This window comes from Centruroides sculpturatus, unplaced genomic scaffold (assembly GCF_000671375.1).
Source record: "Centruroides sculpturatus isolate CEXI.00-Female unplaced genomic scaffold, Cexi_2.0 scaffold216, whole genome shotgun sequence".
Classification (NCBI taxonomy): domain Eukaryota; kingdom Metazoa; phylum Arthropoda; class Arachnida; order Scorpiones; family Buthidae; genus Centruroides; species Centruroides sculpturatus.
Window position 1 is genome coordinate 88,330 of NW_019386955.1, and position 23,680 is coordinate 112,009.

Below are 23,680 nucleotides of genomic sequence, written 5' to 3' on the forward strand. Positions count from 1 at the left end.
AAACATTTATATAAAATAAATAGAAACATTGTTGTGAAATAAAAATTAGTTTTCCTAAAAAAAAAACAAGTTTAATTATCATTACAGGTTTTTAAAATATTAAATTTATAATTATTATTCTAATCACTTATAGGAAAATATAATAAGAACAGGTTGGAGATTAGTTACAAGATAGGGGATTGTTTTCTGCTGTTTTCCCTCACTTAAAAACTATACTAAAAACTTGCATGCTTAAAATTTTAATAACATAAAATTGTATAAATTTATTTCAATAATAACAACATTTTTCAATAAATGCATTTTAGTATAATCATAAATAAATTATATTATTAAAATTATGTTACATAGTTGATTAATTTACTAAATTTATCTAATAAAAAACATGATAAGGGTTTAATTCTTAGATTAAGAAACAGAAAAATAGTTTAAAATAAGAATTTTCCTATTTTACATATAAAACGAATTCTTAATACAAATTCTGTTGCGAATTATCACTAAAACTGTACATTTATTATAGAAATTACCTTGGAAATTTTATTTATTCTAATTAAGTTAATCGAAGCTAATGTTTTAATCAGTTTGACTCTATAAGCCAAAATGGATTAAAATGTTCTTTAATTGGATTTCTCCATCTTTAGATTTCCTAAAGATTGTTATCTTCTATTGACTCTAATATAATCAATTATAACAGTTATATATTGATATGACTACTTGTTTTTAATTATAGGTTTCAAACTTATGATCTTTCAGATAAAGGGATTTCTATACAAAATATTCTCTTAAAATTTAAAATGGTATAAATTATAATTGTAATTAACAAGTATTTGTTTTAGAAAAACTTACCAATGTTTAAATATGACCTAGAATTTGGAAAGAAAAATAAATTACTAATACAAAACTGTCTACATCATTGTAAAATCATCAGTCTTATATTAAAATTTGTATTGTTTAGTTTTTAAATATTTATTAAAATTTATAAACGTCGAACCAGACAAAAAATATTGATTCAAAATTAACATTCGTTTCATTTATTATCGTTTTTTAAATTATTTTATTTATTTTTTTTATTTGATTTAGTGTCAGGTTTATAAGCATTGATTTGCTATTCGATCGAATTTCTCTTATATCATCAGATTAAGTAACATTTAAAAGGCTTATGCTTAGAACAATGACTTTAACTGCAATGTAAAAATTAGAAAGGCGACTTTTTTCCCCCTAACATCCTGCTGAAGTGCATCCTCCACTATCTTGATTAGAGTCTTTCCGCCATCTTGATGAGGATGGCGATAAACAAGAGCGCCATCTGGTGGATGAGCTAGTAAAACAGCCCAAGGCTAGACTTGTTAAACATCGCAGACCAAGAACCACCTGGTTTAGTACATAAAAAAAATACCTTAAGCCTTGAGGCTAAGAATCTTTTAACACTTTAACAAGACAAGCCGAGATGATCAATTAACCTTTAAGCTTTTGCATAAACAACAACGCTTTGTTTTAAAATAAAAGTTAATTTTTGANATATATGAAAATTTAAAATATAAGCATATAAGGAAATACATTTTCTATTAAATATCCTATTTAGATTTAGATATATGATAAATATTAATTATATATTTAAGCTAAATCTTAAAAAATAAAATAAGAGACGTTAAGCTTTTTATTGATTTTTAAAAATAAAATTAGATAACAAATAAAATCATTTAACAAAATAAAATTTAAATAAATGAAATATTTAAATAAGAAGGAAAAGAATTCGTTTAAAATTGAAATAAAAAATTAATATATATTCAAATAAACTATATTTTAAAAAATTCGCATCAAATTATTTTCAAATTAGCCGATAGTAATTTAGGAAAGATAATTCTTCAAAATATTATTATGAAACAGCCCAACTTTAGTTCCTGAATATTCAGGAATTAAAATCAGATATTTAGCTAAGCGAAATTTAACCAACTCTTCATCATCCTTCAACAATATGCAGACACTAAAATATTACAAAACGGATGCACAGGATCAATGCCAGTGGAGAAACACCAGTCATGACGTAAATCTCTAGACTTCTGCATAGGACATGATCATTAACTATCTTCTGTGCTGATTGTGTAAAATCCCAATTCTATGTTTCACTGTAAAGGAAACCTGAATGCTACTCAAGTAAAAATTTTTAAATTACTTCAAACGCAATTTAAAATAAATGTTTAATCTCTCAACTTTTGAAGTTTCTGTAAAATAAAAACTTTTATCCTTTAAGAATCTCTCGAGTTAAATCCTGTAAAAATTTAATTTTTGAAGCAAGATTTAATCAGACATTTTTAAATTTCAAAAATCAATTCTATTTAAAGAAATAAAAATAATAAATAAGTTTAGAGCCTATTAATTTAAAATTTTAAATTTTATAATATTTTTACCAATAAAATATGTTGAGAAATTCTCTTTATCTGATCGCTGTTAAAAGTATGGGCTTTGGCGCAACTACAGTATGACATTGTAGACAGCAAACCCCGCGTTTTTTTATGCAGCGAGAGTGTAGCGAAATGACGTCACGAGCAGTATTGGCCAATTAGAAACCAGTTTCAGTGTGTTCGCTTTAAAGCGCTTCTCGAGCGCTGCATAAAAAAACGCGAGGAAACTGACCAGGTTAAAGCAGGCAAACCGTAGACTCTTTTGTGTTAGAAAGAAAGAGTTCAGGCTGTACATACAGTAACATGCAGAGCCCATCAGAAAAACTGGTCTCTCCGCTGTGACCAGACGACGTAAACACAACGGTGTATCTTTAACCCTTTAGATCCCGTTCCAAGTTTCCCACACTCTTGGCGCACTTTTTGCTTCCTTGTCTGAGTTTCATGGGTTCAGCTAAGAACTACTTTTTATTTACCTATGTCTTCTTCTCAATCTGGTTTATTCTTTTCTTTATAGCGAGGATTATAACTCATTTTTACAGTCAAACGTATAGAAAATATTATTATGTCACAGAACATGTTCTCATTTCTTAGTTTATAAAATTTTACATAAGCAGAAAAATACTTATTATTTTATAAAGTCTTAAATATAAATAATTACTTTTAAAAATACTCTATTTAATAAATTTCTTAAATTTTTATTATAGGCCAATTTTCCTTTATTTGGACGAGTTAAACGTTCAAAATCTATATGATTAAATGAAAATCTTTAGCAAAAACATATCTAAATTTTATTTTTCTGTTTAATACGAATTGGCTGGATTTATAAAACGATTTTAAGCCTATTTAAAGTATACATGTGTCAAAGAAATTAAATTTTATGATCTATTGTCTGTTGTAAAATATTATCTGTAAGCCTATTTCGAAACAGGTTTTAAAACGATATTTTTATGGAATAGAATTTACATTTTAGGCCTATTGAATTCGTATGAGCGGAATTATAAATATGATTGTTATTTTTGAATCAAATATGCTAATATTTTGAAAAGAGAAGGAAGAATTCTTCATAAATCAAAACAAATACATCAACTAATTTTTCTCGAAACCATTATAAGCATAGGCTCCAAGCCCGTGATCAGGATTAAAACACACAATAATAATTATTATTATTATGTGTTAAATAATATATTTTTTCATGGTGTAGTTTACTACATTTTACAGTGTTTTACAGAGTAACACAATACAGTATAATTAGGAAAAATTGCATAAATACAAAATAAACATGGGCCATACACAATATACTGTTTAGTTTTAATTCAATTTAATTTTTCAATTTTTCCAAAATGGGAGGAGTTAAACTCCAGAATCCTCCTCCATGTGCACAGCATTGATAGACTCTCGTAAGAATTTTTATTTTATCTGTAAATTGTTGGACATTCACAATTTACCAGAAATAAAATTACACTATATAAACTACTTATATTGGATTTTGATAGATAATAATTTAATATAGATAGACTCTTTTAATAGTTTATTCGACGTTTTTTATCAGTATTAAATGCTTAGACTTTATAGGTAGTTAAAACTAGAAAAATAGTCCTATTTGCAATTGTTAGGCCTGCAAGTAGGTCTGAAGTGTTTTAAATTCGAGAGAACATTAATTAAAATTTAAAATTGATTAAAATAATACGGACTAAAATTTTCAAAATTTGGAAGATAAATTTAAAGATAAATTTGCTAGATTAATTATAAATTTATAAATAAAAAGGTGCATCTGTAACATTGTGCAAGATTACATATCAAACTTTTATAAAATAACAATTATAACATTTTAAATTAGCGATATATTTTATGCTCAGATAACCTTTATAGAAAAAAGCTTAATAAACTTAATTTTTTTATAATAGGCCTACATAAAATTAATTCTAATTTGCTTAAATAGTTTATAAAATAAGGTTTTGCTTAAAATTTGCTTAATATAAAATATTTAAAAGAATTTTTAAAATTTTAATATTAAAAAATAGCCCAGAGAAAAATAATACCAGTAAAACTATAAACCGTACAAATAAAGGAAATAATTCATTAAAGGTGTAAGAATTAATCATCGGATCATAAACATTCTTGAAATTCTTGTAAACAGATGTAGTGTAATGTAAATATAAACATTAATATCAGAATTAAAATACAAATTTCTAATCCATATGACTAAATTGAAATGGATCTTACTAACGAAAAAAATAAAGATAAAAGAAAAACAATTAATTTTACAAATAATAATAAATCTGCATTAATCCAGAATGTTAAATAACAAAGATTATTTAAAGCCAATATTGTTTTTAAAATAAATAATTAAGAATATTCTTATTTAAGAAATTAGCAAAGATTTTTGATATTTGAACTCTGAGAGCTGTGAATATTTTTCTAACGAAATATTTTAAACGCATTTATGTAGGCCTGTTTAAAATGGATGAATGGTAATTATTAACAATTATTTTTATACATATAATAACTTTTATTTAACTTATAATGAATGACATTTTTTAAAACTGATACTTATGTTAATAATCTATTAAGTTTTTTATGTGCTCAACTGTTCATTCTTTTGATTAGCTTTACAGAAGAAAAACTATCACACATGAAGAGTAATGATAGCTTAGCATTCTTTTCTATGATATCAGTTCCTTATTTAAAAACATCAGCTGTTAGTAGAAAAAGAAAAATGCCAGATGAAAATATTTCTTACATTAGTTTTTTCATCTTACAATATATATTTTTAGAAAATGGTATTCATTACTTTTTATTCTTCATTTTTTTTATTAAATACTTCATTAAAATGTAATAAATGTATTTTTTTTTTCAGTTCATGAGAATATTGACCTCAGATTTTTATTGGAATGATTTTAAATAAGATACAAATAATTTTTATTTTTTATTTTTTAATTTGCATACCATTCAAACTTAAATTAATTTTAAATTGGCCTTGCATCGAACAAATAGATTATGATAAAATATTAAATCTATACTAACTTTTTTGGAAGTAGAAAAATTAATTTAGATGCAAATAATAATATATTCTAAAAGTTTAGATAGGAAATAATGAATTAAAGTAGTTAGGTACTTTATGAATAAATTTTGAATTCATTAAATCTAAGTTTTGGATAATTAGATCTAATTAAAAGTTTTAAAGCAGAATAATGATCGAATTTACTTTATTTTTATACATTTACAAAATGCATATAATTCAAAAACTATAACCACCCATCCAATAGTAGCTGACTAACTTAATACTTAATAAAGTATAGCTCTTCTTAAAATCAATTATAATTTCACAGTATCCTAGTATTTAGTATGATAATATACTCAAATCCTTAAATCCGTTAGAATTAATCTATTTATGTTCTTTACTGGCCTCAATTTAAATTGGTATTTCTAATTGTATGTATTTATTCTTTATCTCATATATCTTAAAACATTATTCTAATCAGTTCTAATCCATTTTTTTTTTGTTGAGAACGTAATTAATTACTGCTCTATAGTATGATACTTCCCTATACCTAATAGTACAATAAAACCTTATAGAGGTCTAGACCAGTGATGGCGAACCTATGACCTGCGCGATGATTTCAAGATGTTCGCATTGAATATTTAGAAAGTATTATATTTTTTAATGCATTCAATATTTTAAAATCTGTTAAATATTTTTTATACATAGTGTGAAAACAAAGTCTTATCGTGAAAAGTTTTAAAGGCTACTAATTATAAACCTCGGGTAGAAATGATATTTGATAATGAAAATAACAGCAATATTTCCCATTAAACGAAATATTTGGTTCCATTATAATCACATTATTATTTTCTTTTCACTTATAGAGAATTTATTGTCATTTTTTATATAGATTAAAAATTTAAATAAAATAAAATTTGTAAGCAATTTTTGTTATTATTATTATTATGTGTTAAATAATATATTTTTTCATGGTGTAGTTTACTACATTTTACAGTGTTTTACAGAGTAACACAATACAGTATAATTAGGAAAAATTGCATAAATACAAAATAAACATGGGCCATACACAATATACTGTTTAGTTTTAATTCAATTTAATTTTTCAATTTTTCCAAAATGGGAGGAGTTAAACTCCAGAATCCTCCTCCATGTGCACAGCATTGATAGACTCTCGTAAGAATTTTTATTTTATCTGTAAATTGTTGGACATTCACAATTTACCAGAAATAAAATTACACTATATAAACTACTTATATTGGATTTTGATAGATAATAATTTAATATAGATAGACTCTTTTAATAGTTTATTCGACGTTTTTTATCAGTATTAAATGCTTAGACTTTATAGGTAGTTAAAACTAGAAAAATAGTCCTATTTGCAATTGTTAGGCCTGCAAGTAGGTCTGAAGTGTTTTAAATTCGAGAGAACATTAATTAAAATTTAAAATTGATTAAAATAATACGGACTAAAATTTTCAAAATTTGGAAGATAGATTTAANGAGAATTTATTGTCATTTTTTATATAGATTAAAAATTTAAATAAAATAAAATTTGTAAGCAATTTTTGTTATTATTATTATTATTATTATTATGTTTTTTTTAATTACTTGAATTAAATATTTGACCCGAGTTTTGGAGGTAATAAATTTTGAATTTAATTTTGACCCACTTTCGGCAAAGGGTTGGCTATCGTTGGTCTACGTAAAAATCAGTTTTATTTACTGTATCAGTTTTAATATGTTTATTTATTATACATTGTTTATATTTATTTAAATATCATATTATTGACTGTCAAATTTTATATTGCTATTTTACACTATTTCCTTCCTAACTATTGTTATTTTTCCTATAAAGAGTGTCATTAACTTTTTCTTCTTTGACGTTATCCATAATATGTAACAAACAGTTCAAATATTCCTTCAATTATCCGTATTTATCTAAGTTATTTATGGATAACTGAATCTTCTTAGTAGCTGAACAAATCACCCAAATTATGTACAGTACCTAGTGCATTGTTTAACCCAGTGTCCATTCAATGAAAGAAGCCAATTATTTAGTCTATAAACTATAGGTACTGTACTGTACTGTACTGTACAGTACGTCTACATATTCTTCTACAATGGCATTTTAGATATAAATTGTTTATTAAAACACTTTTATAAATTTTAAATAAGACAGTTTTAAAATTTTAAAGTTTTAATTCAAGTTCTTAATGTATATTCACTTACAAAAATTGAATTTTAAATAATTTTAAATATTATTACTTATTCCAATTGATTAAATCTATCAAACTAATAATAATAAGATGTTAATTAGATTATTATACTATTCGATTATTAAAAATTAATATTTCTAAATTTATACATTAAGTATTTTACAAGCAAAAGAAAACTAAAACTATTACAGTTTTAGGTTCATTGACCTTCAGTTTTTCAAGTTTTCTACGGGTTTGGGTGTTTTTCTTTACAAAACTAAAGATAAATAAATAAGAGTAATGGAACATATATCTAGATTATTGCTTTTATTTATATTATCAATGTCCAATGCAACATCTCAGACCAAAAAGAAGAAGAAAAAGGCAATAATATCAGTTTTGAATAATGCAAAAATCAGTTTTTCAAATGTTGTTCAGTAAATAAGTGACGTTAAAACATTTGTTAGATAATTGTAAAACTACTAAAAGTGAAATTATTAAATTTTGACTTGTTCATTGCTTTATGAACCTCTTTTAACAACTTTTAAAACTGAGATACTAATAACTAAATACAAATAGGAATAGCTTACTCTCATTTTTTTTCTTTTGGATGTTAAATACTGTTTAAAGTTTAAATGCGATTTACTTAGGATAAATTCGTTTATAACAAAGCTCTGATATAACAAGTAAAACTATTATTTTTTATTCAAAATATTAACAAAACTTAGGCCTACATCTTATCATTATATAAAATAGACACAAACCATTAAAATTAGGCTAATGTTTAATCCTAATAGTATTCTAATTAAAATTAGTCTAGTATTTAATACTGTATAGTTTAATGGAATAATGTAATTCATGTGTATATATATATTATATACTGTTTATATTACTAAAGCAAAACATATATCTTAGATAATTTCTATATCTATAATTAGATAATTTTGGAAAAAAGTACAGATATTTTGTGGGTTTTCTAAATTTTAAAGGAATTATCTAACTATAAAAGCCTAAAATTCTAAGAAATAAATATGTAGGTTGATTTAAATAAATTAAAATGTCTTCAATTTCAAGATATAAGTTTACTATTAATTTTAAAGAAAATATAACTTTTTATATTTTACAAATAAAAATAATTCCTTTTCAATTAACAGCATTATGTTGTTAAATTATTTAATGTAAGACTTTCACTCAGAGAAAACTTTACAATATATCAACATTTACAAGTTATTAAGTTTTACATTACTTTTTTTTTTATAATAAAATACAGTAATGTATTGTCAATACTACTGTTACATTATTCTTCATTTAATATGAAAATTTGTTGATTCTTCTATGAAAATATGCAGAAAATCACGAACTTTTGTTTTATATTCTTCGGAATATTTTAAGAATTATTTTATTCATTTATTTTTATATTAAAAAGATTAAATTAAAAATACAGACAGATTTAAAGACTATTTATTCCAATAATATTAATTCAAATATTAAATTCGAAACTATTTTGGCATATATTTTAACTGTTTTGGTGAGGAATTTCGTATGAATTACAAGTAATACCCATATTATATTTCTTTTGATAATTTGATTAGTGAAAATTTTCAAATTTAGCAATGAATTTAAAGTATATTTTCAAACAGAGAATCAATCAAAAGTGCAAATTTTTTAAAGATTTTAAAAAAGTTACTTTAAATGAATTTTGATGCTAAACTAAAACTAATAGCTTTTATTTTAATAAATGTGCACATTAATTTTAATTTAAATAAAGGAGACGATTTTATTTTATAATTACACATTAAAGTCGTAATTAAAATAAATTTTAGTCCTATAAAACATTAAAATAGATTTATAAACCTTCGAGTGAATTCTAAAATTTCATTCGACATTAAAAAAAATGTGTCTTATATAAATAAATATATAAAAAATAAAGCATATAGTTTTTTTTATTATTTAATAACTTAAGAACATAATAGTATTATAATAATTATTATTATTTTGATTATTTTAATTGGTATTGTTACTTAAGCATTAATTCAAAACTTCATGATTATCCAATTAAATTAATCAAAATAATAATTATTATTGAATAATTATAAGTAATATCTTTATAAAGCTAGAAAATTATAATAATTTCGTAATAAAAATTTATAGAGATAGGCCTATAAAATTTTTTCTGCATTAATTAAATTCAGCATAATTCTTTACTTACAATTTACAACTATTGAATTCATTCATTTTTGTATTTATAATTTTTAAACAATAATTACATAAATTTTTTTAACATTTAAAACAAAAAAATATATATTAAAGTTGAATAATGAATTTGAAATATTCAAATTTAGCTAATGTAATAGGAGCAATCGCTTTAATGTTTTATAAAAGAAAATTAAGAAAAATTATTTAGAAAATCATTGCTAACTTTATATATAAAATGCGCTTTCGAAGATTTTAGTTAAATTATTTATATAATTTACTTAAATTATAGTTTTAAATTTTATATATATTTGTAGATTTTAGTTATATTGTATAAGTAATTTAACTTAAATCTTTAAAAATAATATTTTAAATGCAAAAATAAATGTAAAACGTTCAAGAATAAGCAAAAAACAAGAGGAAACAATTCAGAAAAAGCAAACAAAAACAATTTATTAACGAAAATCTAAATTTATGAGAAAAGTTTTCTAGAATGATAAAAATACCCATAATAAAATGACGTCTTATAAGTTTATATTTTGAAAATTTATTTTTTAAATAGATAGAGTATTAATTCTATAAATTTAAAATATAAAAATGTTTTTAAAAATTGGCATTAAGGAAGTTTACATTACTTCCTTGATGCTTACAAAATTATATTTTTCCTACTTACATAAAAACAGTTTATTTTTCAAGGCGCGTTTTCTTTCATTTAAAATTATTATTTAGTCTTTATAAAATTCTATTTTATCATAATATACTCTTTACTAATAAACAAAGTCTTGAAACTTCTCAATCGAACATGAGATGAACGAATAATGACAGAATAAACAATATAAACATTTTTCACATATAGATCTTAAATTATAGTGCAAGACTACGTATAAATATAATATATTTTTAAAAATATAACTTTGTATAATCTTTTTAAAACAAATATTTTGTTTAAATTTTCTTTGGCAAAGTGAAAGCAAATTTACGTTTAATATATTCAATGATTAAATGTATGCTTATAAATTTTATAGAATGCTGAAATTTAGAACAATTTTTTTTTTTTACTATTCGATTATTAAAAATTTATAATTTCTAAATTTATACATTAAGTATTTTACAAGCAAAAGAAAACTAAAACTATTACAGTTTTAGGTTCATTGACCTTCAGTTTTTCAAGTTTTCTACGGGTTTGGGTGTTTTTCTTTACAAAACTAAAGATAAATAAATAAGAGTAATGGAACATATATCTAGATTATTGCTTTTATTTATATTATCAATGTCCAATGCAACATCTCAGACCAAAAAGAAGAAGAAAAAGGCAATAATATCAGTTTTGAATAATGCAAAAATCAGTTTTTCAAATGTTGTTCAGTAAATAAGTGACGTTAAAACATTTGTTAGATAATTGTAAAACTACTAAAAGTGAAATTATTAAATTTTGACTTGTTCATTGCTTTATGAACCTCTTTTAACAACTTTTAAAACTGAGATACTAATAACTAAATACAAATAGGAATAGCTTACTCTCATTTTTTTTCTTTTGGATGTTAAATACTGTTTAAAGTTTAAATGCGATTTACTTAGGATAAATTCGTTTATAACAAAGCTCTGATATAACAAGTAAAACTATTATTTTTTATTCAAAATATTAACAAAACTTAGGCCTACATCTTATCATTATATAAAATAGACACAAACCATTAAAATTAGGCTAATGTTTAATCCTAATAGTATTCTAATTAAAATTAGTCTAGTATTTAATACTGTATAGTTTAATGGAATAATGTAATTCATGTGTATATATATATTATATACTGTTTATATTACTAAAGCAAAACATATATCTTAGATAATTTCTATATCTATAATTAGATAATTTTGGAAAAAAGTACAGATATTTTGTGGGTTTTCTAAATTTTAAAGGAATTATCTAACTATAAAAGCCTAAAATTCTAAGAAATAAATATGTAGGTTGATTTAAATAAATTAAAATGTCTTCAATTTCAAGATATAAGTTTACTATTAATTTTAAAGAAAATATAACTTTTTATATTTTACAAATAAAAATNATTATAAATATAATATAATTTTTTTTATTATTCTATAAGATGTTTATCGTTGTTTGAAAACCTAAATTCATTTTCTTAATGTCATTATTAAAGGTTTTATAAATTTAATTGATAATTCTTTGGTATGAAAGTAATAAAGGCTATACAGTACCAAATCAAAAAGTAGAAACCAATAAAAAATTAGTTAATTAATTAATTAAAATCTAAACGAACGATAACAGGATTTACAAAGATTAAAATACAATACTTAACGTATAGGCCTAATAAGATCTGTAAATAAATATATGCATAATAAATGAGAAATATACAGTAATTAGATAAATAAATGCAAAATATAGATAAATATATAGATTACGAACATACGTAAATAATAAACACAAACAAAACAATTAAATAATGAAATATAACAATAATATATTCATATTTATAGCCTACTGTATATAAATGACACAAACAATTTAATTAACATAAAATAACTAAACAAGTCTCTATAAACAAGAGGAATATCTATTACAAATTTTCAAAAATATTAAATAATATAATAATAAGAGAAATATAACAATATAGATTTAAATTACGTTAAAATTATCTTAAAACACATGTATATAGATATATTTATTTTAAATTTTAAATTTTTCTATAACTTGAAAACAGGTTACAAAAAATTTATCAGGCCTACTCTTAAGTAAACATAAAAGGCAAAGATTTTTATTCTTGCATTTAATATTAAATTTACTTTATCCTGTATCATTATATGAATATATTTAAACGTATTAATCAAACTAAATAAATACATGCAAAATCAAAAATTTATAACGTACTAAAGTACTGTACATTCATTTTATGATCAGACATTGTGACAGTTCTTTTATGGGAAAAATTCTTAAAATTTCTCAATTTACTTATGTTTAATTATTTTAAATTCATCTTATGCTCCGTAGGAGAATCCAAACTGTTAAAAAATTTATTGTCTAAAGGTTTAATTCAATCATCGTTAAAATTTAAAATACAATTAATAATCTCTGCCATTGTTGAATTTTCTTTCATTTTTAAATACTCATTTAATTAATCGAAATTTTCAATTCAGTTTTGCGATTTTCTCTGAAAATTCTTAATTTTAATACAAAACTTACATTACAAAATATTATTTTATTATTTTTTAAAATAAAAATAAATTAAAATTCTATGATTACATTAAAAATAAATCCTTACTTATAAATACTTATAAATTAAATAATCAACTAATTTTTTTCCGTTTTGAATTAGAAACGAAATCATTTACATAAGCTAATTATATATAATTTTAGCTTAATATACTTTTTATGCATTAATATATAAGAAAAGTAGAATTCAAAATTTGATAAAAACTATAAAATTAGACTGGGAAATATAATTTTTATATTACAGAGAAATTCACTTAGCTTATTATAAAATTTCTTAGATTACTTCGTTGTAGCTCAGACCTATAGAGTTAATCTTATAATGTATCTTATTGATAAAAAAATCTTAAAATTGATATTTAAATACCGATAGATTTTCCTTACAAAAACCATTGAAATTATTAATTATAATACTTATTCTAATGCTTTACTGAAAAGTAATAAAATGTTAAAATTAATAATTACTTAATTTTCTTTTAAGATTTATTAATTCAAAACCTTTAAAATCTCGTATTTTAAGGAAGTTAAACGTCATTTCATTCGTTATCATCGGTAACATTCATAGGTCATCCTTTTTCTTATTGGACGAAAATACACACAATTTTTATATTATATATAAATTATTTATCTGATTTATAATTTATAACAATGCATCTAACTGATAAAACTTTAAGTCATTTATGTTCTCTATAACTTATGCTTTTATATATTGAATAAATCGATTACTCTAAATATAAAGCTTAAATATTAAAAACAATTTAATGTTTAAATAATGGCTAAATAAACAATTTAACACGTTTTTAAACGAATGCAAATTATGGTTTTTAGGTTAAGCGAACATTTTCTTACTTGAAGAAAATATCAAATTTCTGTTTAGGAATTTAATACATTTTTTAGGCTATTGTTTTAGTTTGAATTATGCAAAAGGTAATTCACTTATTCATGTTACATGAAACTTTAATAAAAATTCAAAATATTTTCATCTCTTTCAGTTTATTTTAAAGGAAAGACTTTTGTTAACTTATATCTATAACTACTGTTTGAAAATCTAAAAATTTATTTATGTGAAAAATTATTTTAAGAAATTTTTCGTTATTTGAAAAAATAATGTAAATATTTTTAAATAAATAAGTGCTAAATTACTGAAAATTAATAATACATCGGAAAGGCTTTCATTTTAATAAATTTAATTATAATTTAGTACAGAATTTCTGATTTACCAGACTTTTCCCCAAATCAAATTTCAATTTTTACACAAGCTTAAAATTTCAAAGGAAATTTATGTTTGGCATTAACTAGAAAGTACTTCAATAAATAAATTTTATATGAAAAAATTGTATATATTTGGTATATAAAATCACGTACGAGGAAATAATAAAAAATGTAGAGGAAAAATTAAAGTAATAAATTACATACTTAACAAAAATTATAAATGTAGAATAAAACATTCATATAAAAATAGAATAGAATAAAATATTGAAAACTTTGTTAAAAATATATTTCTAATTCTTATCGCTTTTTATTTTGGTTTCAGTTTTTCTTTTAAGTTAATACTATTAAATAAAAATAATTATAATAAATATAGAATTGAATTTATTGAATTATGAGTAGAGCTGAAATGATTTCTACAAAAGAGGGGACTATTTAAATAAAATGACTATAATAATTTGTAAAGACATTACAACGCGGGAGACATTTTGTAAAAACAAATTTAAAAATTTGTTTTACAAAATGTCTCCCGCGTTATTCTTTAAACTTTAGCCTTCACTCTGAGAATAGTATAAAAAGTGCTATCTTAATATCAAAAATATAACAGAGAATTTACTAATTTTGGTTCGAATATAAAATAAAATATAATTGTAACTACAATTATATTATAAATTTATTTCAACTTCTCATCGGTTGGATGTTGATTTCTTATATTTTTAATTATTTGACGATTAGAACTTTTCGTCGAAGTATAACCAGACTCAAACCTCAGGCTTACAACGTTAAATCTTTTCATTTATGCAAGAAATATGAAGTTGATAAAAGAATTAATGTTGTAAGCATGAGGTTTAGTATATTTAGACAAATAAATGTTTAAATTATTTTAACATTTTTTATAATCTGAAATTTACACAACTTTTATCCAAATAGAATAAAATTTTATTCTAAATCACCCAAAGCATTAATTGTTTTTTTGTCATATATTTTATTTATATATTTCTATTTAATTTCATGCGTATATTTTATTCTAATAATAATACATTTCTATCTAATATTATTTTTAAAATAATTTTAATGAATGTTGATGGATAATCATTCTAATACTGTTTTAGTTCTGGCAATATAGTAGACTGTACGTATTCTGTGTAAAAAGCTAATATTTGTATTCACAAATCTTCATGTTCTTATCAAAACTAAGACAAGAGTTATTGTAATAAGAGAAATTATAACTAAATTTAATAAGCAATTGTAAATTAATTGTTATACTTGATTTAATAACCAAAGAATTTGTAATTTTAAATTATTTAAACTGGTTAAACAAGTTTTTTAAAACTACTTAAGTTATGTAAACTTAGTCTTTTGTCTGTAAGAATTCATATATAATTCATGTAAGAATTCATATATATAGTCTATATATTAAGAATGTCATCTATAATTCATGCCTTTTATCTATAAGAAAATTACATTGGAAATATTTAGTGAAGACCTATTCTACACTATACAATGCATTTCTAAATCTCTAGAGTTTAAAATACCCTATTATTTAAAACGTAAGTCATGAAGCATGGAAAGCTTTCTGCAGGGCGATTTCTAAGATTGCAATTTGGGATACATTAAATTATTTTTAATTTGATTGAAGGAAGATAAACAATTTGATAGTCAACGAGTCTCATGCTTTGAGTTATTTGCTAGAAGAAAAGGCGTCTTCATTACCTCGAGCAGAAATGATGAAATATTTATAGATCTTATTTATTGTTTTATTGCAAAATGAATTCAAAAATATACTGACATTTCATGATAGCCTTGAAATATGATTTACTGTAGTAAAAGTTGACATTCTCTTAAGCAAATTTATGTTTTTGATATCATTGGCTATTATACTTTGACACTATTGAGTTTGAAACTTTACCAAATTAAGTCCAATTATAATCAGAATACTAATTAGATAAATTAATTGTTTTGGTTAATTTGTAGAATAATTTGGAGATTACTTTTTGTTAAAATTACAAACACATTAAAGGTTTCTGTAATTTTATTCTCATTTTCATTATTATTTTGTTACGCGAATTTAATTTAAAGAATATTATTTGATGTTAACATTGAATAAAATTATGCGCTTCGTTTATATTTTTTGAAGAAAATCAATTTTAAACCTATAATATAGTTTATTTGTTAAATCTCTTTACTTTTACGGAATATAAAAGCCAGTAAATTAAATGTTAAAAACAGAGAAATATTTTTATCAAGAGATAAGTAATACTTTTTATTATTGCTTCGTATCCAAAAATGTTGATTTATTTCTAATAAAATTCAACATATTTTTAAAAACTATATATTTTTACTTTCGTATACTGTGTAGCTATTTAAACTTGGGCTTAGGCTTATTTACGTAATTATTGCCTAAATTACAAAATAAATATCAGTTTTGAAGTAGTGCTGCGTTTATTAGCACTACACTTTTCGAATTTTAAGTTCCTAAACTTAAGATAGAAAAAATTTTATTAAAAAAAAGAAACTCATTTTATTTTAATATTTAATCGCCTAGTTAAAATCTTAATATGAGATTTTTGTATATTATTTTGTTGTCAATAAACTTAACATGAACAAAAATCTGTTTCTTCTTACAGATTTTTGTAAGAAGAAACAGATTTTTATAATAATAAAATGAAAAATTGTAAATGATATATGTAAAATACAAATCAATGGTGAATATAGATCTAAGAGAAATAGATGCAAGCTTTTCGGGTTGCATTATCCTACTTAATTATTAAAATTTTATAATCTTGTAATATAATTCCAAAATATGCTAGTAAAAATATATAAAATATTGTATGATGTGGAGAAATTTTAAGAACATAAAATGTATTATTCTTAAAATTCTCAAATGAGTTTTTTAGCTTCAAATTTATTTTTCTTATTATTGATAATTTACTTCTTGCTTCTTCTTCGACGATGAAAATAAATTACTTAACGAAAATGTGAAATTATTCTTACTTTATCTTCTATATATTTAGGTAAATTAATAGAGAAGTTGTTACTCTTCATTATTAAGTATAGGCCTAGCTTTTTATTGCTCTTTTTAAATTCATTATTAAGTAATATTGGTGCATAGTATACATAAACATCATCAAAATTTAGGCCTAGAAATAAATAATAATTAATAAGTCGAAACATAAAAAAAAATGCATGTAAGTTTATTATAGTAAAATATAAATGAAAAATAAGAACTTTCTCCAAGTTTTTGTATAAATTCTAGATAAATTTTTTAACGATTTTGCAGTATAATTTAATTTTTGTCATATTTCTTTCGATTAATAAATAATTTTATTGAATTCTATAAATTTCTTCTTTAAAAAAATGTCTTCCAATCTTTTCGTTATTATTATTAACTTGGAATGTAGTCTAATTATAAAATATCAAGAACGACATAAATTCAGAATTAGATACCTCCCGAGTCATCTTAAGATATATAATTATATGAAACTGACAATCCTCTTGGGTTTTCTGTCATAACTTTCTGAATTCGCAAGTTTTAGAATACTGTAATATTTTTGCACTTTCTATTAATAGTAGCCTTTATAATTATAATTTTTCCAAAATTTTAACATTTAAAACCTACTTCTACTTATTATTAAATTTTCCAAGAATCTTATTTCCAATTGGCGAACGTAATAACTGAATTATCGAATAAAACATCATTTTAATAATTTATGCAAATATTTTAATGGTTGTNTAGTTATATTTGTTTCTAATTTATTTCCTTATTTAAAAGAATGTGAGATACTTTAAAACAAATTATTTTCAGATTTTTTCAAGACTATAAAAAATGTCAGTAATTAGAACTATGGATTTCTTTATATTTTTTTTATCAAAGTTTTGATCGAAAAGATAAATAATTTTCAGCTTAATATAAGTTATTTTTGATTATTAATGAATGTTTTTAGATGATCAACTAAGATAATTCATTCAAAATTCATTTGTTGAAATTTGTTTTGTAATAATATTTTCTGAAATTATTTTATTAATGAAATCTGATTAATCTAAAATGATTCAATTGAATAATTTACTGACAAAGGAAATAATTTCCTTATCTATTTTTGTTTTGTAAGTTATTTTATTTGTATCTTTAGATAGGGGAATTGTTTCCCAAGTTAATAAAGAATTTTATTGCATTAAATTAATCTATAAATAAACGATTATACAAGTTATATGTGTTGTATTTTTAATATTATTTTATTTTTACGTAACAAATTTTATTTTATTTATTTTTATTATAAATGTTTCGTTTAAAAGTTCATTCATTATATACAAAACTATATATTCACTATACATAAACATTCGCTTTATACATTTAAATTACACATTTATTATATATAAATTTCATTTTATATATATATTATTAAGTCTTAATCTCACTAGAGAATGTCAAAATTCCTAAAATAAAATGCTTATTTATCAATATATCAATACCCTCGTGATTAATACAATGCAATTCTTTTACAATAATGACAATTAATTTGCTGTAAAAGTTTAGAAATATTCTTTAAGATCTTTTGTATTAATGAAAGACCCTGAAAAAATTTAAATATAATAAAGTTTATAAAAATAATTTTAAGATTGTTAAAGAATACAAATTTCCACATACAGTGCAGTAGATTGGAATAGTACAATAAAAGTAGGCCTATATGTACAGTACAGTACAGTACAGTACACTACATGTAATACTTAAATGGTTGATTTTCTGAACAATTTTAAACAACTTCTAAAATATAAACTTAAGTAAATGTATGTATATTATAAAATATCTATTCAAAACGAAGAATTAAGATCTGTAAAAAGAAATATAACTTACTTGACCTAGGAAAACCTGAATTTACATCGTTATTTAAATTAAAAGAACATGTTGCTGAAGAATGTAAGTTCAGATTCTACTTTTGGCATACTTCGTATTTTTTCCTGTCTGTTTTACAGTTTTTGGGTAATATATAAGTGGTTTATATTATTTTTTAAAATAGTTTAACTTAAATTATTATTAAATATCAAGCATCAACCTTTCTTAATGTTTAATATTCAGTATTAACGCATTTTTAGATCGAATTCTTGTTTCAATACACGATAATTAAGACTATTACAGTTTATATTTAAAATTTGTTTATTTGTTTTATAAATGCAAAAAAGAAAACAAATTTGAATATACCGACAATTAATCTATTAGTAATTTGAAATATATATATATATATTGCAACGAATATGGAATCTATTTTAACTTTAATTTCAGAAACAAAATGTAAAAGTAATAAAACAATAAATAAGAATTTCCATTGTCATTCTACTATTCCATATCATACGTTATCAATGTATTGAAGTCAACTTAAGATTATAATTTATAAGGCATTAATCCAGAAAATATTATTCATTTTTATTGACAAATACAACATTAAAAATTCATGGAATAAAGATAAGTTAAAATAATTTGTTTTAATCACTGTCAAGGGAGAGTGTAGATGCGCAAAGTATCTAAAATGAAATTTTCCTTACGGAAGGGAGTATGCTAAAGTTTTATATAAAATTTCACGCATTAATTTAACGAGTCGAACACTTATTAAGAAAATAAATTAATAAACGAAATTTTATAATTATGAAATTTATTATACGAGGAACNTTCTTTTATTTTTAAAAAGTCATTATATTATAAACTATTTTAAAAGTAATTCGGCATGATATTAGGCCAACTGTAAGTTTTGCGGTGGTAGAAATTAAATGGAGAATTATTGAAGAATATTTTGTAATCAAATTTCATACAACCGTATAATTTCAAATGTTATTTTTAATGTTAACATAATTTATAAGTGGCTTAATTTTATGCTTTTTCCGACTTTCAACGTGATATTTTGTTATTAATTCTACCTACAACGCCATTGAATGCGCTCTTAAAGATTATGTTGCGTTTTAACAATTTAATAAAACGCCTTCTATGTAATTAAATATACATGTATTTATATCTATGATCATATTTTTTCATGTAAGCTATTAATCCGAGTCTCGCATATGCTATGAAAAAAGTTTACATATGATCTAATTGATATCTACTAAGTTACAAAATAGATTTCGTAATTTAAAGATCAAATTAGCTATAAAATTATTTTTTTCAAGTACTTAATTAATTTAAATAGGCATTTGAACATCTGCGTCTCGATTTTTTTAATTCGTATTATAATGTAATTCAATATTAATTTAAAGGAAGAAAGGCTTATCATTGAGACAAATGAANTTAAACTCTTAGAAACTGGATATGGTAAGAGTAAATAGATTCTTATAATAAATAAGAAAATCGGACTATAGTCCATTGCGCCTTCATAATGTATCCAATATTATTGATATAGCTATTTTATTGATACAAAATTTAGAAAATAATTTAAAAAACTAATTATTTCTCTACTTTTTAATTATTTATATATATATATTTAGATTAAAAACTGCAGATCTTCAAGTTTTCGTTTACAAATGTAAGAGCACTGGCTCATTAGAGTGCCACCAAAAATTGTTAGCGCACTAGCTCAAAAGGATTAAAAAACACTGCCCTAAAGGATTATCAATTACGAAATAGTTTAAATTGTTATAATTTACGATTGCTTTTATTTATGAATATTTGATCACCTGAAATAAAGGAAAATCATTTCTAAAAACAATAAATATTCTTGATTTAAATAGTCTATAATCCTTAAATAAAAATAGAAATTAAAAAATAATAATAATAAAGTAAACGAAACAGTATTTTTAATTAGTTTATGTTTATTTAAAATACTTTAATAACGCAAAACCGATTGAAAGTTATCTTTGATAAAACATAATTTTTTTATATTAAATGGAAAAATAAAATAAATTTGTATTCATTTATTTTAAATAGATTTTAATAAAGGCCATTTATATTTTAATTTAAATAAAATTTAAGACTGAAATAAATATATCATTCCATACATATATACGAGTACCACGTAGACATCGCTCAAAAGCTTCATATTAAATTAATATAAAATATTTTAAAAGGTTCCATCTGATACTAATTATCTAGAACTGATTATGATTATAAAGAATTAAATGAAAATCTTACGAATGTTATCAGGGCTGGCCTTAGAAACTGCGGCGCCCAATTTTTTGCGGATTTCCAGGCTTACAGCCAAGATATATAAAGTCTTAGAGATATATCTGTAAATAAAGTTTTTTTTATAGATTTTATATCTTTAGACTGTGTTATGACTTCACTTGCTCTTCAACATTTGTTGAGAAAGGTTTGCTGAAATACTTATGAAATGCACCTGTTTCTTTTTCTCTTTCGGTTTTCTTCTCTTTGCTACAGTCCTCTTCTTAATACCACTTAAATATATTCTTCCGATGTCCCTCATGTAATACCCATATTTATAAAAACCACAGAATCTTAGAAGACAACAAAAACAAAAAAAAGTGGCATCCATCACCGAACTGATAAAAAGCAAACTGTATTTAATGTCTACCTCTTATTTTTCATTAAAAAAATTCAACAGACATCACATTATACCTTCCAAAAGTAACAAACTTGTATCATATCATTATTGTGCGTGCAGGATGTAAATTACATCTAATATGTCTTTATTCGTTGGTCCGAATTCTTTAGATTTATGTAAGTAAAATTTAAATACTTGAGTCTGGATATAGGCCTATGATATAGTACTAGATTACTTACTGTTGATACTATGATATAGTTTACAATAGACGTGTATATGCATATATATGTAATAATTACGTGATACTATTAAAATAAAATATATATATTAAGAAAAATTATTCTAAATCTTTGTTTAACAAAATAAAAATTATATTTATGTTTTAGATTTAATTTTTTGCATAAAAATTTAGATTTTGTAAATATTATGGATCTTTAAAGATCTTTAATGCAAAAATCTAAACTTTTATAAGCACTTATTTTTATTATAAGTACTTATAGTGTTAGTAAATAAATAAATAAGATAAATTTCAAACCTTATATTAGTATATTACACTGTTATGGATATTATAATATTGTATTTATAAACATTACTGATCATTAAAGCTATAATACTTACAAATTTCAAATATTAAGTTATCGTAACATAATGCTAACGTTACGAATGTTAAATTAAATAAAAATATGGTTGCATAAACAGCAATATTTCTTCAATATGAACTTAAATTCTTGATTAATACTGAAAATAAATATGAATGTAATTCAACAATGTTATTTATTGTTTATTAAACTAAACTAAAATAAATTTAATAAAAACAAAACATTTTTAATAATACCTTATTGTAACCTTATTGTAAGTTGTAATTACTAAACAATAATATTTGTTCGAAATATTTATTATCGAATATCACATTAGTCCGTTCATTTCTAAGAATTCTGAGTAAAAAATACAGTAATCTATTTAGATTTTTATATTATTTTCATTTAAAATAAATTAATTAAACTCTTAGAAACTGGATATGGTAAGAGTAAATAGATTCTTATAATAAATAAGAAAATCGGACTATAGTCCATTGCGCCTTCATAATGTATCCAATATTATTGATATAGCTATTTTATTGATACAAAATTTAGAAAATAATTTAAAAAACTAATTATTTCTCTACTTTTTAATTATTTATATATATATATTTAGATTAAAAACTGCAGATCTTCAAGTTTTCGTTTACAAATGTAAGAGCACTGGCTCATTAGGGTGCCACCAAAAATTGTTAGCGCACTAGCTCAAAAGGATTAAAAAACACTGCCCTAAAGGATTATCAATTACGAAATAGTTTAAATTGTTATAATTTACGATTGTTTTTATTTATGAATATTTGATCACCTGAAATAAAGGAAAATCATTTCTAAAAACAATAAATATTCTTGATTTAAATAGTCTATAATCCTTAAATGAAAATAGAAATTAAAAAATAATAATAATAAAGTAAACGAAACAGTATTTTTAATTAGTTTATGTTTATTTAAAATACTTTAATAACGCAAAACCGATTGAAAGTTATCTTTGATAAAACATAATTTTTTTATATTAAATGGAAAAATAAAATAAATTTGTATTCATTTATTTTAAATAGATTTTAATAAAGGCCATTTATATTTTAATTTAAATAAAATTTAAGGCTGAAATAAATATATCATTCCATACATATATACGAGTACCACGTAGACATCGCTCAAAAGCTTCATATTAAATTAATATAAAATATTTTAAAAGGTTCCATCTGATACTAATTATCTAGAACTGATTATGATTATAAAGAATTAAATGAAAATCTTACGAATGTTATCAGGGCTGGCCTTAGAAACTGCGGCGCCCAATTTTTTGCGGATTTCCAGGCTTACAGCCAAGATATATAAAGTCTTAGAGATATATCTGTAAATAAAGTTTTTTTTATAGATTTTATATCTTTAGACTGT

At 22.1% G+C, this 23,680-nt stretch overlaps 1 long non-coding RNA gene across 2 annotated transcripts in view; it reads right to left on the minus strand.

Moving 5' to 3' along the window:
* LOC111615963 overlaps positions 1 to 22,442 on the minus strand; it is a 34,197-nt gene extending 11,755 nt beyond the window's left edge. Inside the window, exon 1 of one of the 2 annotated variants that reach the window (XR_002755169.1) lies at positions 22,323 to 22,442. This is a non-coding gene — a long non-coding RNA (uncharacterized LOC111615963). Of the gene's footprint in view, positions 1 to 843; positions 956 to 22,322 lie in introns of those variants that run through there. The other variant, XR_002755168.1, reaches the window with a different exon arrangement.
* Between the last annotated feature and the right edge of the window lie 1,238 nt (positions 22,443 to 23,680).